We start from the raw sequence: 25,121 nt of genomic DNA, 5'->3' as shown, positions 1-25,121 counted from the left end.
CCAACGCCTCGTGCTTCGCCACGAGAGCCTGGAGCTCTTGCTGCACCTCGCCCACCCGAGCCTCGTGCTTCTCTCGCTTGGTGCGCTCCTTGGCCACGTTATCTTCGGCCCTGGTTAGCGCTTGCTTCAGGGTCGCCACCTCGGTCGTGGCCCCTAGCGAATATACGATGATCCTGTCATTTTGCAATTGCTTCTTCCTTTATACATACATAGGTATAGACAGGGTATTACTTACCCTTGTTCTCCTCGAGCTGCCTCTTGACAAGGCCGAGCTCTTTCCTGGACCCCTCGAGGTCCTGCTTCAGTACGGCGACCTCCGCAGTCAGTGCGGCGGACGCCAGCAGTGAAGCCTGCATATGCATATTGACATACTTATATTAGACTCTTGCGATATTATTTGATCCTCTGTTCGGCTTTTCTTTGTGAACACCGAACAAAGCATCAGGGGCTACTGTCTATGCGGTAATATTTCTACTACATTTTAAAACACTTACCTCAAAGCCTGTTAGAAGGCTGGCACAGGCTTCAGTCAATCCGCTCTTGGCGGACTGAACCTTCTGGATCACCGCACTCATGATAGTGCGGTGCTCCTCGTCGATAGAAGCGCTGCGAAGCGCTTCCAGCAGATTGTCCGGCGCCTCTGGATGGATAGAGGTCACCGGCATAGGCGTCTTGCCCCTCCTAGAAGGAGGTCGCCTGCCCGAGCCCGGAACCACTGGAGGTTCCATCGCGGTGTTCAGCTGAGGGCCGAACTCGGAGCTCTCAGGGGCCCCGACCCCTAAGCTCCCGGAGTCCAGAAGGTTGCCTTGAGGCGCCTCCAGGACTGTCTCCCCTCGATCCGGTGCCTCTTGAGACAGCACCTCGGCGTCGTCAGCAGGATGAGGGGAGGTGGCAGTCGGGACTGGATCGCTATCCATGTCCGACGAGCCCAGGGAGCCGTCCGATGATACATCAATACTGGCTCGTGGCGGCCTGCATAATTATGTTCGGCGTTAGGGAAAGCAATGCGACAAAGGAATACTATGAGTTACTCTGGTACCCGAATACTTACGATCTCCCCAGGGGCTTGGCCCTGGGCAACCACTCGTCTTCGTCTTCATCAGCGGCGGTGGAGCTGTCCGGAAGGAGAGTCCTTCCCTTCTTGGACCCTTTGGCCCCCATAGTCGGGACGGCCTTCCTTTTCTTGTCTCCCCCGCCTGGAGGGGGAGCATCTTCTTCTTCCTCCTCGTCTTCAGGGGAGGAGTGTGCCGCAGAGTTATCAGACGATGAGTCTGATAACACCTGGCGCCGTGAACTCTTTCGGGTTTCCCTGGCCTTCTTGGTCTTCTCCGGCACCTTGTAAGGAGCCAGAGTCAGCATCTCCGTCAGGAGAGCGCCCGCAGTGTCTTCGGGCAAAGGGGCCGGACAGTTAATCTGCCCCAACGTCTCCACCCAGTCCTGTCAAAGGCATGGAGATTAGACCCCGCGCATGATTAAGCTAGGGGAAATAAATGTCCTACGGGACGTATTAAACTCACCGAACGAGCTAGGCGCTTTGCGCTTAGTCCGTGGTCCTCGGCGAGAGAAGGAGGGACCTCGGCGCCCTTGAACAACACCTTCCAGACGTCCTTGTGCATCGTATCAAAGAGCTCGCTCAGAGTCTGGTGCCGGGCCGGGTCGAACTCCCACAAGTTAAAATCCCATTGTTGACACGGGAGGATCCGACGGATGAGCATAACCTGGACTATGTTGACAAGCTTGAGCTTCTTGCTTGCCATACTCCGGATACATTTCTGGAGTCCATCCAGCTCCACCGATGAACCCCACGACAAGCCCATTCTCTTTCCAGGAAGTGATCTGTGTAGGGAATCTGGATCGAAACTCGGGAGATGTCGCCCATTTGGCGTCGCGCGTCTCAGTGATGTAGAACCACGCCGATTGCCATCCCTTTATTGTCTCCACAAAGGAGCCTTCGAGCCATATAACGTTGGGCATCTTGCCCACCATGGCTCCGCCGCATTCTAATTGTTGGCCTTGTACCACCTTCGGCTTGATATTGAAGGTCTTTAACCGCATGCTGAAGTGGGGCCGGATGCGGAGGAAAGCCTCACACACGACGATGAACGCCAAAATGTTGAGGACGAAGTTCAGGGCGAGATCATGAAAGTCCATCCCATAGTAGAACATGAGACCGCGGACGAATGGATGGAGGGGAAACCCTAGTCTGTGGAGGAAGTGGTGGAGGAAAACTACCCTCTCGTGAGGTTCTGGGGTAGGGACGATCTTCCCCATAGCGGGCAGCCGATGCGCGATATTCACAGCTAAGAATCCGGCTCCGCGCAGCTTCTTGACGTCTCCCTCCGTGATGGAGGAAACCATCCACCTGCCTCCCGCTCCGGACATGGTTAAAGAAGGTGGAGGTGGGAAGTGCGGGCTTGGGCGCTAGAGCTCGAGTGTGCGAAAACGGATGAGCGAAGGAGGAAGAAGGCGCGGATAGAAAGGTGAATCCTTATCCCTTTATATGGGGGACGAAACTAAGCGTCCCCACTAGCCTGGTAAAACTCGCTTATCCCCCAAGCACCGTAATCGATGGCACGGTTGGGTTACCCACGCCCGTATTGATGAGAATCCCGTAATAAGGGGACACGATCTCTGCTTTGACAAGACGTGTCGAAAAACTGCCTCGCGTTATGTGCGGGGCTAGTTAAAGGAAACGGTTCGAATAATCACCGGGTCATGACATAACGTCATGCTGTCAAAACAAGTCGGCAAATTAGATTTGTGAAAATATTATTCTTTCTACGGTGGTATGTGGAACTTATTTTGTAGGGTCGGACACTATCCTCGTATTCAAATTCTTCTGTGATGTATTCGGAGAAGGAACCCGCCTTGCAATGCCGAAGACAATACTGCGTGTCGGACTCATCGTCATTGAAGCCTGGTTCAGGGGCTACTGAGGGAGTCCTGGATTAGGGGGTCTCCGGACAGCCGGACTGTCTCCATTGGCCGGACTGTTAGACTATGAAGATACAAGATTGAAGACTTCGTCTCGTGTCCGGATAGGACTCTACTTGGCGTGGAAGGCAAGCTAGGCAATACGGATATGGATATCTCCTCCTTTGTAACCGACCTTGTGTAACCCTAACCCTCTCTGGTGTCTATATAAACCGAAGGGTTTTAGTCTGTAGGACAACAACCATAACATACAATCATACCATAGGCTAGCTTCTAGGGTTTAGCCTCTCTGATCTCGTGGTAGATCTACTCTTGTACTACCCATATCATCAATATTAATCAAGCAGGACGTAGGGTTTTACCTCCATCAAGAGGGCCCGAACCTGGGTAAAACATTGTGTCCCCTGCCTCCTGTTACCATCCAGCCTAGACGCACAGTTCGGGACCCCCTACCCGAGATCTGCCGGTTTTGACACCGACACCTGGATTAGGGGGTCTCCGGACAGCCGGACTATATCCTTTGGCCGGACTGTCGGACTATGAAGATACAAGATTGAAGACTTCCTCCCGTGTCCGGATGGGACTCTCCTTGGTGTGGAAGGCAAGCTAGGTAATACAGATATGTAGATCTCCTCCCTTGTAACCGACTCTGTGTAACCCTAGCCCCCTCCGGTGTCTATATACACCGGAGGGTTTAGTCCATAGGACAACATACAATCATACCATAGGCTAGCTTCTAGGGTTTATCTCAACTCCTGTAATACTCATATCATCAAGAACAATCAAGAAGGACATAGGGTATTACCACCATCAAGAGGGCCCGAACCTGTGTAAAACATCATGTCCCCTGCCTCATGTTACCATCCGCCTTAGACGCACAGTTCGGGACCCCCTACCCGAGATCCGCCGGTTTTGACACCGATAGTTTGTCTTGTCTTGTGATGAATGTCAAAGAATTGGTAATATTAGTAGACGTCAAGAAATGCCTATGAATTGTTCACTTGTTATTGAACCATTTGTGTCAGGACCCCGATTCCAAGTCACATCGATCTAGCCGGTAACACCTTATATCACTTTGCGGCCTCACACACGGTATTCCCACGGGTGTCGCCTTACCATGGCCCGGGACCGTTTGCGCCCTTTGGCTCACGTATATGATAGTGTTGCTAGCATCCATATGACAGAGAACCTGGGCCAACATGGCTAGTCATGAACCCAAAGCGGCACCAACCTATGGGGACAGGCATACATGAATCACATCGAGCATGTCGGTCAGCAGCGTGTGAATCCGGGCTGTAGCACTGGGCTAACAGGACTCCGGGAACCCGGGCTGTAGCAGGCTAGGCAGGACTCCGGATGTCACCGCATGACATTTCCCCGAAGGGACAGACACAGGAACGAAGTGAAACACATGACGGCCAGTCAAGTGCCCTGAGCAGTAGTGCTGGGCTAGCAGGACTCCGGTGAACCGGGCTGTAGCGGACTACTATGGCTCATGGAACCACTAGACTACATTTCCCCATAAGAGAGGCTTCCAAGGATAAACAACTAGATTGTCGGATCCCACACATACCAAGCATTTCAATCATACACACAATATGCTCGATATGTGTAAATACAACATGGCATCACAACATAACTCTACGACTCAAGTATTTATTCATTAGGCTCCGAGGAGCCAAGATATTACAAACATGGGTCTCATGACCCAGCAATCATAGCATACAAATCAAAGCACATGCGGAAGCTTAACATGTCTGAGTATAGACATCTACAAATGAAAAAGGCTGAGAAGCCTGACTATCTACCAGATCCTGCCGAGGGCACAAGATCGTAGCTGAGGTATCAAGCTAAACGTCGAAGTCCATGCGAAACTACTAGCGAGACTGAAATCTCTCTGCAAAACATAAATTAAGCAAATGTGAGTACAAAAGTACTCAGCAAGACTTACATCAGAACTAGCTACATATGCATCAGTATCAACAGGGGGTGGTGGAGTTTAACTGCAGCAAGCCAGCTTTGACTCGGTGGCTATCTTAAACTACGACTGCAAGTAACTCTTTTGAGGTGCGCACACGAGTCCGCATATTCACCATATCAATACACCACTATGGATCCGCTCCCGTCTCCCTACGAGAACGCCATCCATAGCACTCACGCTTATCTTGCACATTTTAGAGTATCCACTTTCACTTATCTATGAACTGTTATAGGCAACCCAGAAGTCCTTTACCGCGGACACGGCTATTCGAATAGATCATTTATAACCCTGCAGGGGTGTACTTCGTCACACATGTTTCCACCACTTAGCGTCTGCACACGACATGTGCTCGGCAGACTTCAAGCGAAAGCCGACGTGGGTGTAGACCACGACCTGACTAACCGCACAAGTCTCTAGTCCAGGTTTATCGCCTATTCGGGTTCCATCCGCAAGGAAATCTGGCCGGGGTGTACTCAACGGCCCCAAACGATGTGTACAGGGTCCCGAGATGCCAAACGGGCGCCCGGCATACCCGGCCATAGTGTATCTACCGCATCACTTAGTGCTACGCACGGCCGCCAACACATAACCTACAAACACCAGAAACTAGTTGCAACTCCTGGACAGAGGACGAGTGGGATCAATAAGTCGAGCGGGGTCATATTTCAGGGCCCAATGTGTGGTAGTAGCTATTTCATGGATCACAAACACAGAACTCAGTTCCTGAGGACGGTTTCAGTGAGACAACCCACCATGTACTCCTACATGGCCTCTCACCGCTACCTTTACCAAATCGTGTTGACACACTTAGCTCACACACAGTAGGACATGTTCACACACCTCCGATTCATCCCCGATAAACCAGACCTGACACGACTCTATGCAATAGCAGGCATGAAAAACAAGCATGAATGAGTAAGCACATCAGGGCTCAAACAACTCCTACTCATGCTAGTGGGTTTCATCTATTTACTGTGGCAATGACAGGTCATGCAGAGGATAAGGGGTTCAACTTCTGCAGGAAGTAACAGATGAATCGTTGTTGTCCTAATGCAGTAAAAGAGAGCAGGAGCGAGAGAGTGGGATTGTATCGGAATGAGCAAGGGGGTTTTGCTTGCCTGGCACTTCTGAAGATAGTAAAGTTCTTCATCGGTGTCATCGAACTCATCACCGGAACCACATCTATCGAGAGGGGAAAAATACCGGCAAACAAAGAGGAACACAATCAATGCAATGCAACAATTATGATGCATGATAATGTCATGGCAATATGCTGTTGATTGAGCTAATGCAACTAGCAATCATATTAAATGAAGTTGGTTTGAACCAAGGGTTCAAATTAAAACTCCATATGTGTTTATTTAAATGTCAATTATGCAAATTTCCCTGTACAGCGACCCTAGGTTGTTCAAACATGCATGCAAATGCCATAAACAGATTCCTTGAATTTTTCTGATAATTTTTCATATATAATTTATTTCATTTGGAGTTACGTTTGAATTTCTATGATTTTTAGAAGTTTTGAACATTTTCTGGAATTTCCTGATTATTAATAAATCCAGAAAAATGTATTACTGCGTCAGCATCAGGTCATGCTGACGTCAGCAGGTCAACAGGGGCTGGTCCAGGTCAAACCTGACCTGTGGGTCCCGTCTGTCAGTGTCAATTAAACTAACTAAGTTTAGTTAGCGTTAAACTAATACTAACCTAGTTTAGTTAGTGGCCTGGGGCCCACACGTCAGTGAGTTAGGGGGAAGTCAAACCTAGTCAACCGGGGTCAAACTCACCGGAGTTGACCCGCGGCTCATCGCCGGCGAGGCCAGAGACGGTGGAGGGGCCCGGGATTTGGCCTCCGGCGACCAAATCGACGGCTGAGCCCATCTACAAGGAGCTGGAGCTCACGCGCATCGACTGGCAGGGTTAGCTTGGGCCGGGGTGGTCTAAGACGTCAGCGGTGGCAACGGCAGCGGCGGCCGGAGTTCAGCCGAGCCCGGGGGCGAGGCTATGGTGGCTGTGGGGTTGCGTGCTTGGCTCCCACGGCACCTACATGGCATGGCGAGCACGTGGGTGAGCTCGGTTGGACGCTACAGTGACCATGGCCACCGCAGTGAGGAGCTGAGGCGGCGGCGCGATTCGGTCATCGTCGAAACAATGGCTGCGGTGAGAAGCTGAGCACGGGAGCAAGGGCAGGAGGTGGAGAAGCTCACAGCAAGGCCGGAGGAGGTCTCAGCGGCTCGGGGAAAGTCCGGTGCAGGCGGAACAGCGAAGACAATCTCCGGCGATCCGAGGAGGAAGACGATGGCGGAACGGCGATGCAGAGCTCCCGGTGAGGCGTAGCTCGACGAGGAGGAAGAGGGCGTCGTGGCGGAGCTTCTTGACTCATCGGCAGGGCGAGGGGTGGTCGGTGGCCATGGTAAATTGCGTCGGCGACGACGAGCTCCGCTCGGGTGTGCTTGGGAGAGGGACCAGAGGGCGAGGGGGAGAGCAGAGAGTGAGGGAGAGGAGCGAGGGGCCACGGGGCGTCTCTGTGGCGTCGCTAGAAGGCCCGGGGAGGATGCAGGAGGTGGCCAAGGCAGCATCGGCGCGCTCCAGCGAGTTGCTTCGTGCGCTGGCGCGGGGAAGAAGACGCCCGTGCCCCTGGTGGGCTGGCTGGGCCAGCTGGGCCGCCAGGTGGCGCCAGGTAAGGAAACTCTCTCTCTCCTTCTATTAGTTTCCTATTTTCTATTTATTTGATATGTTAGGAATTAGTAATAATACTAACTCATTTCCATAAATCCTGGGATATATTTTGGGCTTTATTTGAAATATTTACGACTGCCCAAAATTGTTTCCAGGATTATTCGAGCATTTAAAATATTTATATTGATTAAATGCCCAAATTCAAATACCTAGTGATTTAATTCAAAGCCCAAATGTGTCCAGCAAAAATGCAAATCATCTTGGGTAGATGCTTCCACCTTAAACCAGAGATGATGAACATTTTTAAAAGGCATTTTGAGTTCATTGAAAATATTTTTATTTGAAACTATTTGAATTGCATTTGTGCTAGGGCTTGACCATCCCCATTTCAGAGTTTCATAAAACTTAAACATGATGACATGATGATCATGCAAGGTCAAGCAAAGGCAAAGGCTAGGGCTGTGACAATTTGATGTTTGGAGCTTTGATTATATGGGGCCGTTTCCTTCCTCTAATGGGTATACACATATTTTAGTTGTTGTTGATTGCGTTACTAAGTGGGTAGAAGCTATTCCAACTAGTAGTCTGATCATAACACCTCTATTAAGATGCTGAAAGAAGTTATTTTTCCGAGGTTTGGAGTCCCTAGATTGTAGCGACCCGACCTCATATGGTCATGTCTCTGTGCTTCAGTGTCATCCCTAGATCGGTAATGCTGACACACACAGTACTCAAAGGATTTATAGCAGAGTAGAAATCACACACTTATTACATCGAATGTCTCAAACGAGAACTTATTACAACAAATATGGCTTAAGTCCATCTAAATAAGATAACAGCGGAAGGCTTGGAAGATAAAGTGAGTCCATCAACTCCAACGGCATAGCTGAGTGCATGACAAATGACCTATGGCAACTTACTTGGCGTCAGAAAAGTCTGCAACATGACATGTTGCAGCCCGAAACAGGTCATCACATGGAACATGCTGGCAAAATAACACAATAGAGCAATGAACAAATAAATGCTATCATGATACGCCTCCGTCGTATCTACTTTTCCAAACACTTTTGCCCTTGTTTTGGACTCGAACTTGCATGATTTGAATGGAACTAACCCGGACTGACGTTGTTTTCAGCAGAATTGCCATGGTATTATTTTTGTGCAGAAATAAAAGTTCTCAGAATGACCTAAAAATCAACGGAGAATTATTTTGGAATATATAAAAAATACTGGAAGAAAGATCCACATCAGGGGGGCCACCACCTGTCCACGAGGGTGGGGGCGCACCGTACCCCCCTAGGCGCGCGCCCTGCCTCATGGGCCGCCTGACGCTCCACCGACCTCAACCTTGACTCCATATATTCACTTTTAGGGAGAAAAAATCAGAGAGAAGGATTCATCGCGTTTTACGATACAGAGCCGCCGCCAAGCCCTAAACTCTCTCGGGAGGGCTGATCTGGAGTTCGTTCGGGTCTCCGGAGAGGCGAATCCGTCACCATCATCATCATCAACCTTCCTCCATCACCAATTTCATGATGCTCACCGCCGTGCGTGAGTAATTCCATCGTAGGCTTGCTAGACGGTGATGGGTTGGATGAGATTTATCATGTAATCGAGTTAGTTTTGTTAGGGTTTGATCCCTAGTATCCAGTATGTTCTGAGATTGATGTTGCTATGACTTTGCTATGCTTAATGCTTGTCACTAGGGCCCGAGTGCCATGATTTCAGATCTGAACCTATTATGTTTTCATCAATATATGAGAGTTCTTGATCCTATCTTGCAAGTCTATAGTCACCTATTATGTGTTATGATCCGTTAACCCCGAAGTGACAATAATCGGGATACTTACCGGTGATGACCGTAGTTTGAGGAGTTCATGTAGTCACTATGTGTTAATGCTTTGGTCTGGTACTCTATTAAAAGGAGGCCTTAATATCCCTTAGTTTCCAATAGGACCCTGCTGCCACGGGAGGGTAGGACAAAAGATGTCATGGAAGTTCTTTTCCATAAGCACGTATGACTATATTCGGAATACATGCCTACATTACATTGATGAACTGGAGCTAGTTCTGTGTCACCCTATGTTATGACTGTTACATGATCGATCGCATCCGGCATAATTCTCCATCACCAATCCAATGCCTATGAGCATTTCCATATATTGTTCTTCGCTTATTTACTTTTCCATCGATATTGTTATAATCACTACAAAACCCAAAAATATTACTTTTGCTACAGTTACCTTTTGCCACCATTACCACTACTATCATATTACTTTGCTAATAAACACTTTGCTGCAGATATTAAGTTTCCAGGTGTGGTTGAATTGACAACTCAGCTGCTAATACTTGAGAATATTCTTTGGCTCCCCTTGTGTCGAATCAATAAATTTGGGTTGAATACTCTAGCCTCGAAAACTGTTGCGATCCCCTATACTTTTGGGTTATCAAGAACATTTTTCGGCGCCGTTGCCGGGGATCCTAGCTCTATTCTTTGAGTCACTTGGGATTTATATCTGCTTATCATTATGAAGAACTTGAAAGATCAAAGAACCAATATTTTTCCCTCAACTACGAGGGGAGGTAAGGAACTGCCATCTAGCTCTGCACTTGATTCACCTTCTGTTTTGAGTAAACTTGCGACACCTAAACCTGCTTCTGCTATTAATTCTGATATGTCACATGTTATTGATGATGCCACTTCTACTATGCATGAAACTTATGATGAAACTACTTCTATGCTTGATACTACTGTGCCACTAGGTGAATTTCTTGATGAACAACTTGCTAGGGCTAGGGAGAATGAAATTATTCAAACTGGTAATATTGATGAAAGTGATGATGAAGATTATCCCCCTAGATATGAATTGCCTATTGTTCCTGAGGGTTATGTTATGGATGAAGAAACTGCTAGAGACTTTCTTTCTTGCAATAATAGAAGTGATCTTAAGAAATTATTAGCTAAGCTTAAAGAAAAAACTCTGAATGCTAGAATGAAATATGACCCTGCTTATGCTACTTCACCTATCTTTATTACTGATAAGGATTATTATTTCTTTGTTGATCCTGATTTAATTACTCTGGTTGAATCTGATCCTTTCTATGGCTGTGAATCTGAAACTGTTGTGGCACATCTTACTAAATTAAAGGATATAGCCACCTTGTTCACTAATGATGAGAAAAATCGTTACTATTATATCCTTAAATTACTTCCGTTCTCATTAAAGGGTGATGCTAAGATATGGTTTAATTCTCTTGATCCTGGTTGTGTGCGTAGTCCCCAAGATATGATTTACTACTTCTCTGCTAAATATTTCCCCGCTCATAAGAAACAAGCTGCTTTAAGAGAGAGATATAATTTTGTGCAAATTGAGAAAGAGAGTCTCCCACAAGCTTGGGGGAGGCTTCTCCAATTACTTAATGCTTTGCCTGATCATCCTCTCAAAAAATGAAATACTTGATATCTTTTATAATGGACTAACTGATGCTTCCAGAGATTACCTAGATAGTTGTGTTGGTTGTGTTTTCAGGGAAAGAACTGTTGATGAAGCTAAAATTCTATTGAATAATATGTTGACTAATGAAAATAATTGGACACTTCCTGATCCAACTCCTGAGCCAACTCCGAAGAAAAGGGGTATTCTATTTCTCAGTCCTGAAGATATGCAAGAGGCAAAGAAATCTATGAAAGAAAAAGGTATTAAAGCTGAAGATGTTAAGAATTTACCTCCTATTGAAGAAATACATGGTCTTAATTTGCCGCATGTTGAATAAATACATGGTCTTGATAACCCGACATGGGTAGTAAAGGTGAATTCTCTCTATAGATTTGATGAAGGTGATATTCCTCGTTATAAGTCTGCTAGCCAATGCTTAGATGAGTTTGATAATTTTATTGTTAAACAAGAGAACTTCAATGCTTATGTTGGTAGAAAATTGAAACATAATGCTTACATGATTGAACACTTGAGTGATTATATGGCTAATGTTAAAGGTGAACTTAAACTTATTAGTAAACATGCTTCTATGATTACCACACAAGTAGAACAAGTACTTAAAGCTCAGAATGATTTGCTCAATGAATTGAATAGTAAAAATAATGACTTTGCTGTTAGAGTTGCAACTATAGGAGGTAAAGTGACTCAGGAACCTTTGTTTCCTGAAGGCCATCCTAAGAGAATTGAGCAAGATTCTCAGAGAACTAATGTAGATGCACCTAGTCCTTCTAAAAGGAAGAAAAAGAAAAATGATAGGACTTTGCATGCTTCTACTGAACCTGTTGTTGACACACCTGAGAATCCCAATGATATTTCCATTTCTGATGCTGAAACACAATCTGGTAATGAACATGAACCTAGTGATAATGTTAATGATGATGTTCATGCTGATGCTCAACCTAAAAATAATAATAATGATGATGATGATGATGTAGAAATTGAACCTACTATTGATCTTGATAACCCACAGTCGAAGAATCAACGTTATGATAAGAGAGACTTTGTTGCTAGGAAGCACGGTAAAGAAGGAGAACCATGGGTTCAGAAACCCATGCCTTTTTCTCCTAAACCATCCAAGAAAAAGGATGATGAGGATTTTGAGCGCTTTGTTGAAATGATTAGTCCTGTCTTTTTGCGTATGCGTTTGACTGATATGCTTAAAATGAATCCTTATGCAAAATATATGAAGGAAATTGTTACTAATAAAAGAAAGATACCGGAAGCTGAAATTTCCACCATGCTTGCTAATTATACTTTTAAGGGTGGAATACGAAAGAAACTTGGAGATACAGGAGTACCAACTATACCATGCTCCATTAAAAGAAACTATGTTAAAACTGATTTATGTGATCTTGGAGACGGTGTTAGTGTTACGCCTCTCTCTTTATATCGTAGACTTGATTTGAATAAGTTGACACCTACTGAAATATCTTTGCAAATGGCTGATAAATCAACTGCTACACCTGTCGGTATTTGTGAGGATGTGCCTGTTGTGGTTGCAAACGTTACTATTTTAATGGACTTTGTTATTCTTGATATTCCCGAGGACGATAGTATGTCTATTATTCTTGGAAGACCCTTTTTGAATACTGCAAGGGCTGTTATTGATTGCACCAAAGGCAATGTCACTTTTCATGTCAATGGTAATGAGCATACGGTACACTTTCCGAGGAAACAACCTCAAGTCCACAGTATCAATTCTATTGGAAAATTTCAACACTTACTATTGGAGGTTTTGAATTTCCTCTACCTACTGCCAAGAAGAAATATGATATTCTTATTATTCGGGACGTGCATATCCCCGTTGAGGTAACTTAGTGTTATTCAAAAATTCTCCGGTTCCATGTTATTCGGAATGAGTTTGTTAACAAGACTTGATCAACCTTGTTAGTGGATTCATTTTGATGAGAATGAGATGGATGAAGTTAGAAAACACAACTCTCTGCACCCTCTTTTTACTTTCTTTTATTTATATTAAATAAAGCAAAAATATTATTTTTCTGTCTGTTTTCTGAATTATCCATGCAATAAAAAATACCTCGAAAATAAAAGTTCTCCAAATGCCTTGAAATTTAACTATGATTTTTTCTAGAATATGTGAGAATATCTGGCACTGAGAACATAGCAGGGGGAGCAAGCACCTAGCCACGAGGGTCCAGGGCGCGCCCCCTGCCTCGTGGGCCCACGGTGGCTCCCCTCCACTTATTCCAGCTACCACACACTCCTTCCTCCCACAAAAATCACCAACCAGCTCAAACCCGAGTTCAAGCTCATCTTGCTGCCATTTTCGATCTCCTAGCTCAAAGCTCCATTCACAAAACTTCTTTGGCAGATTGTTCTTTGGTATGTGACTCCTCCAATGGTCCAATTAGTTTTTGTTCAAGTGCTTTATTCATTGCAAATTTTTGCTGCTTAGGTGACCCTATTCTTGAGGTTGCATGTCAAATCTATGTGGTCAAAAGTAGTTTTGATGCATGATATTGCCTCTAGGCACTTGTAGGAGTAGTTGCTATCAATATTGTTGAGTTTGGTTCACTTTTATTTTGAAGTTACTAAAAATTACAGAAATTTTTCAGAGGAAGAAATATGTTTAGGAAAATGTACCAAGGTGGTTCTTCAAGGAAGCAAGGACCCAGACCCGCAATACGTGATGCGGACGAGGAACAACCAAGAAACTCTCAAGTGCGGCCTTGTGAATGGCCGTCAGAGGATTTCATGATCGGAGCAGGAATTAAAGAGGAATTTGATGCATATATGCGTAATGCTGATCTGGAGAGCTTTGAGGCAGATAAGTGCCGTCAATACCTCTATTTAACTGATTCATTTGTGAGAAGGTTTAAATTCTCATCATCACACAATTCTCTAACTGTCCTATTTGATCTTTATGATAAATCTTATACCATGGACTTAGAAGACTTTACCACTGCTTGTAAACTTCCACAGTGGGGGGATGTTAGTGAACCTCGCAAATCTGAATTTACAGATTTTCTTGCTAGTATAACTGTGGGGGAGTCTAGACATATAACACAAGCTACCATAGGGAGCATTCATTTTCCTGCTATACATTATTTTGCTCTCTTCATAGGTAGGTGCATCAATGGTAAGGATGAATCATGTCACATGTGTGCCCCTGATCTCAGTGTTCTCAGGAGTGCTGTATTAGGAGATAAACATTATAATTTGGGAGCCATTGTTGCACGTAGGTTGCATAATAATCATATTCATGGAGATTTCTTTGGTGGAATTTATGCAACTCGTATAGCTAACTTTCTTGAGATACCCATAGGTGGAGATGATATTGAGTTGCCTCCTTCTTATTTAGATTATGAGGCTATGGTTCGTCATCAGTTTGTTGAGAGGAACGATCAGTTCCTCCAGTACCGACTAATCTTTGACAGACGATGCACCTATCACGTCGCCCTCCCTGCTCCTACTTTCTTTAACCTTCAGGCAAAGGGGCGATGTTTTATAACCAGGGAGGAGGCGGCCGAGTCCGAGAGGAGGGCGGAGACAGCTCGCCTCCAAGCTGCAGCTCATCAGGCAATTGCCGCTGCATCTTAGTACGACCCCAACTACAACTTTGGATATCCGCCAGGCCAGCCGTGGCCATAGACCAACTTAGGCCAAAAGCCTAAGCTTGGGGGAGTACGTATTTCTCACTGACATTACATTTATGTTCACACACCCATGCTAGTTGTCGGTGCTCATACTTTTTCACTGTATCATCCATGCTAGTTTATTTCCTTTTTCTTGTTTTCTTCTTGTGTGTTTGAAAAACCTGAAGAAAAACCAAAAAAACTAGTTGTAGATTTTAGTTAGTTTACTTTCCATGCCTGTAGTAGTAGTAATTAAAAGAAAACCCAAAAAGATTTCTCGTTCTTCTTTTGCTTGTTGGGAGCTTTCCCGTGTAAACAATTTTGTTTCTTTTCTGTTTTTTGGGGTCGAGAGGAGAAGACCATGATTAAAATGTTAAGTGGCTCTTATATGCATTATTTTGATCTAACAAAGAGCCCATATTACCTTGTCTTCTCTCTTGAATTGAATGCTTGCAGATTCTAGCTTAGTCCAATGCACATGCACTGCTATTATTATCCACACTATTTGGTCGTGCAAGTGAAAGGCAATAATGATGATTATATGATGAACTTATTGAGATGAGAAAAGTTGGTATGAACTCGACCTCTCTTGTTTTTGTAAATATGATTAGTTCATCGTTCCTGATTCAGCCTATTATGAATAAACATGTTTGTAATGACAATTAGAGATTGTAGTTGCTTATGCCATGCTTAATTAGCTAGGAGCTTATAATGGTTTACCTTGCGTGCCAACATGCTATTAAAATGGTTGTGATGTAGTATGATAGGGTGGTATCCTCTTTTGAACGATTTGAGTGGCTTGACTTGGCACATGTTCACACATGTAGTTGAAACAAAATCAACATAGCCTCTATGATATTTATGTTCATGGTGCATTATATCCTACTCATGCTTGCATTCGGTGTTGATTAATTTTAATGCATGTTCATGACTATTGTCGCTCTCTAGTTGGTCGCTTCCCAGTCTTTTTCTAGCCTTCACTTGTACTAAGCGGGAATACTGCTTGTGCATACAACTCCATAAACCCCAAAGTTATTCCATATGAGTCCACCATACCTACCTATATACGGTATCTACCTGTCGTTCCAAGTAAATTTGTATGTGCCAAACTCTAAACCTTCAAATAAACATTATGTTTTGTATGCTCGAATAGCTCATTTATCAACTAGGGTTGTCTGTATTTTCCATGCTAGGCGGGTTATTCTCAAGAGGAGTGGACTCCGATCCTCACTCACGAGAAAATGGCTGATCACCGGGATGCCCAGTCCCATGCTTTATGCAAATCAAATCAAAATAACTGCAAACAAAAATCCTCTGGGACTCTTGTTAGTCGAAGGCACTCATTGTTTCGAGCAAGCCATGGATTGATGCTTGTTGGTGGAGGGGGAGTATAAACTTTACCATTCTGTTTGAGAACTGCCTATAATGTGTGTAGCATGGAAGATATCGAGATCTCTCGGTTGTTATGTTGACAATCAAAGTATACCGTTCAAAATATTATTCATATCTATTTCAAAACCGAGCTTTGGCAACTCTACAAATCCCTGCTTCCCTCTGCGAAGGGCATATCCATTTACTTTTATGTTGAGTCATCATCCTCTTATTAAAAAGCACCAATTGGAGAGCACCGCTGTCATTTGCATTCATTACTGTTAGTTTACATTGAGTATGACTTGACTGGATCTCTTTTACCATGAATTACAATGTTTAGTCAGTCCTTGATCTTTAAAGGTGCTCTGCATTTATGTTTTGCGGTCTCAGAAAGGGCTAGCGAGATACCATCTTGTTATATCATATCATGATTGTTTTGAGAAAGTGTTGTCATCCGAGATTTACTATTATTGCTCGCTAGTTGATTATGCCATTGATATGAGTAAACATGAGACCTAAATGTTATTGTGAATATGGTTAGTTCATAATCTCTGTTGAAAACTTGAATGCTGGCTTTACATATTTACAACAACATGAGCAAACGGAGTTTTTAAAAGTTTTGCTTTATCATTTCCAGTTTATCAACTGAATTGCTTGAGGACAAGCAATGGTTTAAGCTTGGGGGAGTTGATACGCCTCCGTCGTATCTACTTTTCCAAACACTTTTGCCCTTGTTTTGGACTCTAACTTGCATTATTTGAATGGAACTAACGCGGACTGACGTTGTTTTCAGCAGAATTGCCATGGTGTTATTTTTGTGCAGAAATAAAAGTTCTCGGAATGACCTGAAAATCAACGGAGAATTATTTTGGAATATATAAAAAATACTTGAAGAAAGATCCACGTTAGGGGGCCCACCACCTGTCCACGAGGGTGGGGGCGCGCCCTACCCCCTACCTCGTGGGCCCCATGACACTCCACCAACCTCAACCTTGACTCCATATATTCACTTTCAGGGAGAAAAAATCAAGGAGAAGGATTCATCGTGTTTTACGATACGGAGTCGCCGCCAAGCCCTAAACTCTCTCGCGAGAGCTGATCTGGAGTCCGTTCGGGGCTCCGGAGAGGGGGATCCGTCGTCATCGTCATCATCAACCTTCCTCCATCACCAATTTCATGATGCTCACCGCCGTGCATGAGTAATTCCATCATATGCTTGCTAGACGGTGACGGGTTGGATGAGATTTATCATGTAATCGAGTTAGTTTTGTTAGGGTTTGATCCCTAGTATCCACTATGTTCTGAGATTGATGTTTCTATGACTTTGCTATGCTTAATGCTTGTCACTAGGGCCCGAGTGCCATGATTTCAGATCTGAACCTATTATGTTTTCATCAATATATGAGAATTCTTGATCCTATCTTGCAAGTCTATAGTCACCTATTATGTGTTATGATCCGTTAACCCCGAAGTGACAATAATCGGGATACTTACCGGTGATGACCGTAGTTTGAGGAGTTCATGTATTCACTATGTGTTAATGCTTTGGTCCGGTACTCTATTAAAAGGAGGCCTTAATATCCCTTAGTTTCCAATAGGACCCCGATGCCATGGGAGGGTGGGACAAAAGATGTCATGCAAGTTCTTTTCCATAAGAACGTATGACTATATTCGGAATACATGCCTACATTACATTGATGAACTGGAGCTAGTTCTGTGTCACCCTATGTTATGGCTATTACATGATCGATCACATCCGACATAATTCTCCATCACCGATCCAATGCCTACGAGCTTTTCCATATATTGTTCTTCGCTTATTTACTTTTCTGTCACTACTGTTATAATCACTACAAAACCCAAAAATATTACTTTTGCTACCATTACCTTTTGCCACCATTACCACTACTATAATATTACTTTGCTACTAAACACTTTGCTGCAAATATTAAGTTTCCAGGTGTGGTTGAATTGACAACTCAGCTGCTAATACTTGAGAATATTCTTTGGCTCCCCTTGTGTCGAATCAATAAATTTGGGTTGAATACTCTACCCTCGAAAACTGTTGCGATCCCCTATACTTGTGGGTTATCATATCACTACATGCATAAATGGCTGGTGGAGGCTCTATGGTTATATTGTTTTGCGAAAAAGCCAATTTTTTCCTACAACAAAGGAATATATTTTATTTCAACTATCATGGTAGTTGAAACATCATTGAGAAGGTTCCTCTAACTCAATCCCAATTAAAAGTAATTATCAACCCAACAAATTAATTTAGAGTGATGAGATCAAATCAATAATTCAAGTACCAGATACTCAAGATGTCCATAACCGGGGACACGGCTAACCATGATTAGTTTATACACTCTACATAGGTTTGTGCACTTTTCCCCACAAGACTCGATCTCTTCCGTTGGATTTCTCGCACTACATGATGTTTGAGAAATGGATGACCGAGACACAGTCTTTCAGAAGCATTAACTCTAACCCCGGGTATACCGTACCAACCTACATCCCCTACATCTCCTAGTCTACCACTGGAAGAGGTCACACAACATACCCAACTATGCTAGAGCCCATAATGGCTTGTGGCTGCACACGGAAGTTTCTAGCATGAATAATCTTATGATCCCTTTGAGCCTGGGTGGCGGACCGTAGGATGATCACACGGGTACTCCGGGATATCCTAGGACAACACTGGATTCTCAAGGTGCCCACAAGCAATCCACCCAGATGTGTATTAAAGTTGCCACCTTAAGTTGAACCATTAATTAACAATCTCACATTTGTCATGGACACTCTCAAACCCAATCCATGTCTACGAGCATAGCATAGCAATAAGCATAACGTAGAAGTAACTTCCAAGGGTTTGATAATAAAAGGGCAATAGGTTCTACCTCATCATCTACTACTTCCCAAACCCACATATTAAGAGATCCTACTCATGCAATGTGTGAGGGTTGAAAATAATGCATAAAACCGGGTAATAAAAGGGTATGATCAATGTGTTACTTGCCTTGCTGACGATCCGCAAAACCTAGAGATTCGTAGTAGCACACTTCGCACTCAGGGTATTCTATCGCAAACAAACAATAGCATACATAAGCACTCAAGCAAAGATGCACAGATAAAACTCAAATAAGAAGATCTAACCAGAAGGTTCAACTGAAGAACTCCGGTTTGCAAAAAGTATCAAATCAAACGGAGCAACGAAACTCAAACTACGAAAGAAACAAGATCCGATTACTAATCTGGACTAAAGTCAAATTTTACAGTACCAAAATCTTGTTCAAGTTGGTTAAATAGAAAGAGGGCTTCGAGACGAAGATCTAGGTGCTTGTTTCACCTGATTTGGATAAACGAGCGAAAATATTTACTAGAACGAAGATTAGGGCAGAAATCACGATCGAAAATAATCATGGAAAAAGCCTGGAAAAAGAAAACTGACGAACAAGCTAACGAACGAATGTTCATTGTCTGTGGCTAACGGATTAACAACGTTCGTTAAAACGAACGTATGGACGAACGTTCGCTATTTAACTAAACCGAAGAAAAACCAAACAAAACCGAAAATAAAAAAACCGATCTAGGGTTTCAAAAAAACCGGTGGTTTTCCCCGAGAAAACCAGGTGGCGGCGGAAAATACCTCGGCGGCCGGGCGGCGGCGGCGACTACCTCGGCGGCGGGGTAGCAAGGCGGCGACGGCGGACGGCGGCGAGGCGGCAGCGTCGTGGGGTTCGAGGCGCGACGCAGCTAGGGTTAAGGCTGGCGGCCGCGGCGGCTCGAGTTGGGCCTCGGGCGGGCTGGCGGCGCGGCTTATAAAGCCCCCGGCAAGAGGTCTCCGGCTCGGGTACGGCCCAGTAGGTCGGTTCACCTTTTTTAAAATAAATCCTAACGCGGAAAAACAAATAAAAGAAATAGTAAACGGACTCCAAAAATCCTGAAATAAATTTTCACGCTCCTCTAATAATATTGCGGACAAAGTGAACATTTATTTAGACTTCTAAAGCAATTTTGAAAAACGCATTTTTTTTCCTAATTCAAATAAAATAGCAACAAAAGTCCAAAAGAAAAACTTATTTGATTTTAATATTTTTCCTCCAATATTCCCTTTATTTTGGACAAGTCATATTATCTCCTCCCATATATTTTAATATGAAATATTTTCGGAGGGAAAATAATTAAAACCAAATGATCCTTTTTTCAAAATTTGAGAAAACTCAAATATGAAAATAACGAAATTGCCAACTCTCTCCGTGTGTCCTTGAGTTGCTTATAATTTCGAGGATCGCGATACGAAATGCGATAAAATATGATATGCATGAATAACCTATGTGTAACATTCCAAATTGAAAATTTGGAATGTTACAAACCTACCCCCCCTTAAGATGAATCTCGTCCTCGATATTCGGGTAGGCTAGAAAATAGGTGTGGGTGGTCTTTGCGCAGATCATCCTCTCATTCCCAGGTGGCTTCATCCTTGGTATGGTGGCTCCACTGAACTTTGCAAAACTTGATAACCTTGTTGCGAGTAACTCGGCTAGCAAACTCGAGAATCTTTACTGGTTTCTCCTCATAGGTTAAATCACTATCTAACTGAATTGCTTCCAAGGGCACGGTATCTCTTAGAGGAATATCGGTCATCTCAGCATGGCACTTCTTCAACTGGGAAACGTGAAACACATCATGTACTCCTGACAGTCCTTCGGGTAATTCCAACTTGTAGGCAACCTATCCCATGCGTTCCAGAACACGGTACGGTCCTACAAATCTCGGGGCTAACTTTCCTTTAACTCCAAAATGTTTAACTCCCCGCAGAGGTGACACTAGCAGATATTCTCTGTCTTTGATTTCATAGACTACCTCCTTGCATTTTGAGTCTGCATAACTCTTCTGTCTAGACTGAGCTACCTTCAGTCTATCTCGTATCAGCTTAACCTTCTCTTCAGACTCCTTAATCAAATCTGGTCCAAACAACTGACCGTCTCCAACTTCATCCCACATTAACGGTGTCCTGCACCTTCGTCCATACAGGGCTTCAAACGGTGCCATCTTCAAACTGGCCTGGTAACTATTGTTGTATGAGAACTCCGCGTAGGGCAAGTTGTCATCCCTACTAGATCCATAATCTAGCGCACAAGCTCTCAACATGTCCTCCAGAATCTGATTTACTCTCTCGATCTTTCCATCTGTCTGCGGATGAAAAGCGGTACTGAACTCTAGCCTGGTACTTAAAGTGTGGTGCAGCTGGTGCCAAAACTTTGAAGTAAACTGCATTCCTCTGTCTGATACAATGGCCCTCGAAACTCCATGCAGACATATGATCCTGGTCATATATATCTTGGCCAACTTCGCACTGGTATAGGTGGTTCACTGGGATAAAGTGAGCTACTTTGGTCAAGCGGTCCACTACTACCCAGATAGAATCATATCCCGATCGGGTCTTGGGTAATCCGGTTATAAAATCCATGACAAGCTTGTCCCACTTCCATTCGGGTATCGGCATAGGCTGCAATAATCCTGCTGGCTTCTGATGTTCTGCCTTCACTCTTTGACATACATCACATATGACTACATACTCGGCAATACCCTTCTTCATTCCGGTCCACCAGAAACGCTCCTTCAAATCCAAATACATCTTGGTGTTTTCGGGATATATTAAGTATGGCGAGTCATGAGCTTCCTGAAGTATCAACTTCCTGATCTCTGCATCATTGGGCACAAATACACGGTCCTCAAACGACAAGGTGTCGTGTTGATCCTCACAAAAACCTTTGGCTTTTCCTTCACTCATCTTCTCCTTTATCTCGGCAATTTCTTTGTCATCCTTATGAGCTTCAAGAATCTTTACCAACAATGTAGACTGAACTTCCATTGCTGCAACAAAACCTCTTGGAACAATCTCCAAATGAAGCTCCCTGAGATCTTCTGGTAACTCCTTTGGCAAACCTCCTGTTACTAAGGTATTGGCATAACTCTTCCAGCTCAAAGCGTCTGCTACGACATTGGCCTTTCCTGGATGATAGTGCAACTTCATATCATAATCCTTTATGAGCTCCAACCATCTCCTCTGCCTGAGGTTCAACTCCTTCTGTGTGAAAATGTACTTCAAACTCTTATGATCCATGTACACATCACAATGGTTCCCAATAAGAAAATGTCTCCAGGTCTTGAGTGCATGCACTACAACTGCTAACTCCAAATCATGTGTGGCATAATTCAACTCATGCGATCGAAGTTGACGTGAGGCATAAGAAACAACTCTCCCATCTTGCATAAGTACTCCTCCAAGTCCTAAGCGAGAGGCGTCGCAATACACTTGGAAATCCTTGCATATATCTGGCAAAATTAGCACTGGGGCTGTAGTTAAATGTTTCTTCAACTCCTGGAAACTTGCTTCGCATTCTTCAGTCCAATGGAACTTGGTGTCCTTCTTCAACAATGTCGTCATAGGCTTCGCAATCTTGGAAAAATTCTCAATGAATCTCCGATAGTATCCCGTGAGTCTAAGAAAACTGTGGATCTATCCAACTGAGGTGGGTGCCAACCACTCAGTGACTGACTGAATCTTAGTAGGATCCACTGCTATACCTTCTCCTGATATAACATGTCCAAGAAATCCAACTTCCTTCAACCAAAACTCACATTTGCTAAACTTGGCATATAACTGATGTTCCCTGAGCTTCTCGAGAACCAAACGCAAATGCTCCTTGTGTTCCTCTTCATCCTTTGAGTATACCAAGATATCATCGATGAACACCACAACAAACTTATCCAAGAATTCCATGAACACCTTATTCATCATGCTCATGAAATAGGAAGGGGCATTAGTTAATCCAAATGACATAACCATGTACTCATATACCCCGTACCTTATGGTGAAGGTTGTCTTAGGTATATCCTTTTCTCAAATCTTTAGCTGGTGGTATCCTGATCGCAGGTCCATTTTCGAAAACACTTTAGCTCCTTGCAGCTGGTCAAACAAATCATAGATCATCGATAGTGGTACTTGTTCTTGATCGTCACTTCATTCAATGCCCCTGGCCATGCCCCCTGCCTCGTGGGCCCCCTGACAGACCTCTGATGACCATCTTCTGCTATATGAGGTCTTTCATCGAGGAAAAAAATCATAAGCCAGCTCACGGGACAAAACTCCGCCGCCACGAGGCGGAACCTTGGCTGAACCAATCTAGGGCTCCGGCGGAGCTGTTCTGCCGGGGAAACTTCCCTCTGGGAGGGGGAAATCATGACCATCGTCATCACCATCGATCCTCTCATTGGGAGGGGGTCAATATCCATCAACATCTTCACCAACACCATCTCATCTCAAACCCTAGTTCATCTCTTGTATCCAATCTTTGTCCCAAATCCAGAGATTGGTACCTGTGGGTTGCTAGTAGTGTTGATTACTCCTTGTAGTTGATGCTAGTTGGTTTATTCGGTGGAAGATCATATGTTCAGATCCTTTATGCATATTAATACCCCTCTGATTATGAACATGAATATGATTTGTGAGTAGTTACATTTGTTCCTGAGGACATGGGAGAAGTCTTGCTATAAGTAGTCATGTGAATTTGGTATTCGTCCGATATTTTGATGAGATGTATGTTGTCTCTCCTCTAGTGGTGTCATGTGAACGTCGACTACATGACACTTCACCATTGTTTAGGCCTAGGGGAAGGCATTGGGAAGTAATAAGTAGATGATGGGTTGCTAGAGTGACAGAAGCTTAAACCCTAGTTTATGCGTTGCTTCGTAAGGGGCTGATTTGGATCCATATGTTTCATACTATGGTTAGGTTTACCTTAATACTTCTGTTGTAGTTGCGGATGCTTACAATAGGGGTTAATCATAAGTGGGATGCTTGTCCAAGGAAGGGCAGTACCCAAGCACCGGTCCACCCACATATCAAATTATCAAAGTACCAAACGCGAATCATATGAACGTGATGAAAACTAGCTTGATGATAATTCCCATGTGTCCTCGGGAGCGCTTTCCTTTATATAAGTGTTTGTCCAGGCTTGTCCTTTGCTACAAAAAGGATTGGGCCATCTTGCTGCACCTTATTTACTTTTATTACTTGCTACCCGTTACAATTACCTTATCACAAAACTATCTGTTACCGATAATTTCAGTGCTTGCAGAGAATACCTTACTGAAAACAGCTTATCATTTCCTTCTGCTCCTCGTTGGGTTCGACACTCTTACTTATCGAAAGTACTATGATAGATCCCCTACACTTGTGGGTCATCATCTGGCGCGCAGATTGTCTTCGGCATTGCAAGGCGGGTTCCTCTCTCCGAATACTCCAAAATAGTCTTCGAACACAACGAACGTGTCTAGATCTGCAAAAGAAGTACCACACACCATTGTAGAGAGTATAATATTTCACGAGTCTAATCTGCTGACAATTTTTGTAACGTGTCATCACATCCCCGCCCGGTTATTATTTCAAACTGTTTCTCGGCCTGCCGCTCCATATTTCGAGACATGGCTTTATTGGCACGTCTCATCAAAGGAGAGATCCTGTCCCCCTATTGTGGGATTCTCATCAATACAGGTATAGGTAATCCAACCGTGCCATCTGCACAACCCCTGGGGAATAGGCGGGTTTTATGGTGAGTGGGGAGGTGTTTGACATTCACTGTCTTTATAATGAGATAAGGATTCATCTCTTCCACCCATGCCTTCTCTCTTTCCGCCTACCCACTCTTGAGCTCCAGCGCCCAAGTTCTCATCTTTCCTGCCCCAAGAAAGCACTCCAACCATGTCCGGAGCGCGGGGCAAGTGGATGGCCTCCACCGTCAAGGAGAAGGACAACACCCAACTTCGGGAGGCCAGATATTTGGCCAAGGAAATCGCCCATCGGCTTCCCTCTAAGGGACAGATCATCCCGACTCGGGAGCCCCATGAGAGGGTCGTGTTCATCCCTCACTTCGTCCGCGGGCTCGGGTTTCCTCTCCACCCATTCGTCCGCGGACTCATGTTCTACTACGGGCTGGATTCCATGATCTGTCCCCCAACTCCTTCCTCACCATCTCGATGTTCATCATCCTGTGT

The sequence above is a fragment of the Triticum dicoccoides genome, chromosome 7A, assembly GCF_002162155.2.
Source record: "Triticum dicoccoides isolate Atlit2015 ecotype Zavitan chromosome 7A, WEW_v2.0, whole genome shotgun sequence".
NCBI lineage: Eukaryota > Viridiplantae > Streptophyta > Magnoliopsida > Poales > Poaceae > Triticum > Triticum dicoccoides.
This window is presented reverse-complemented; position numbering follows the sequence as displayed.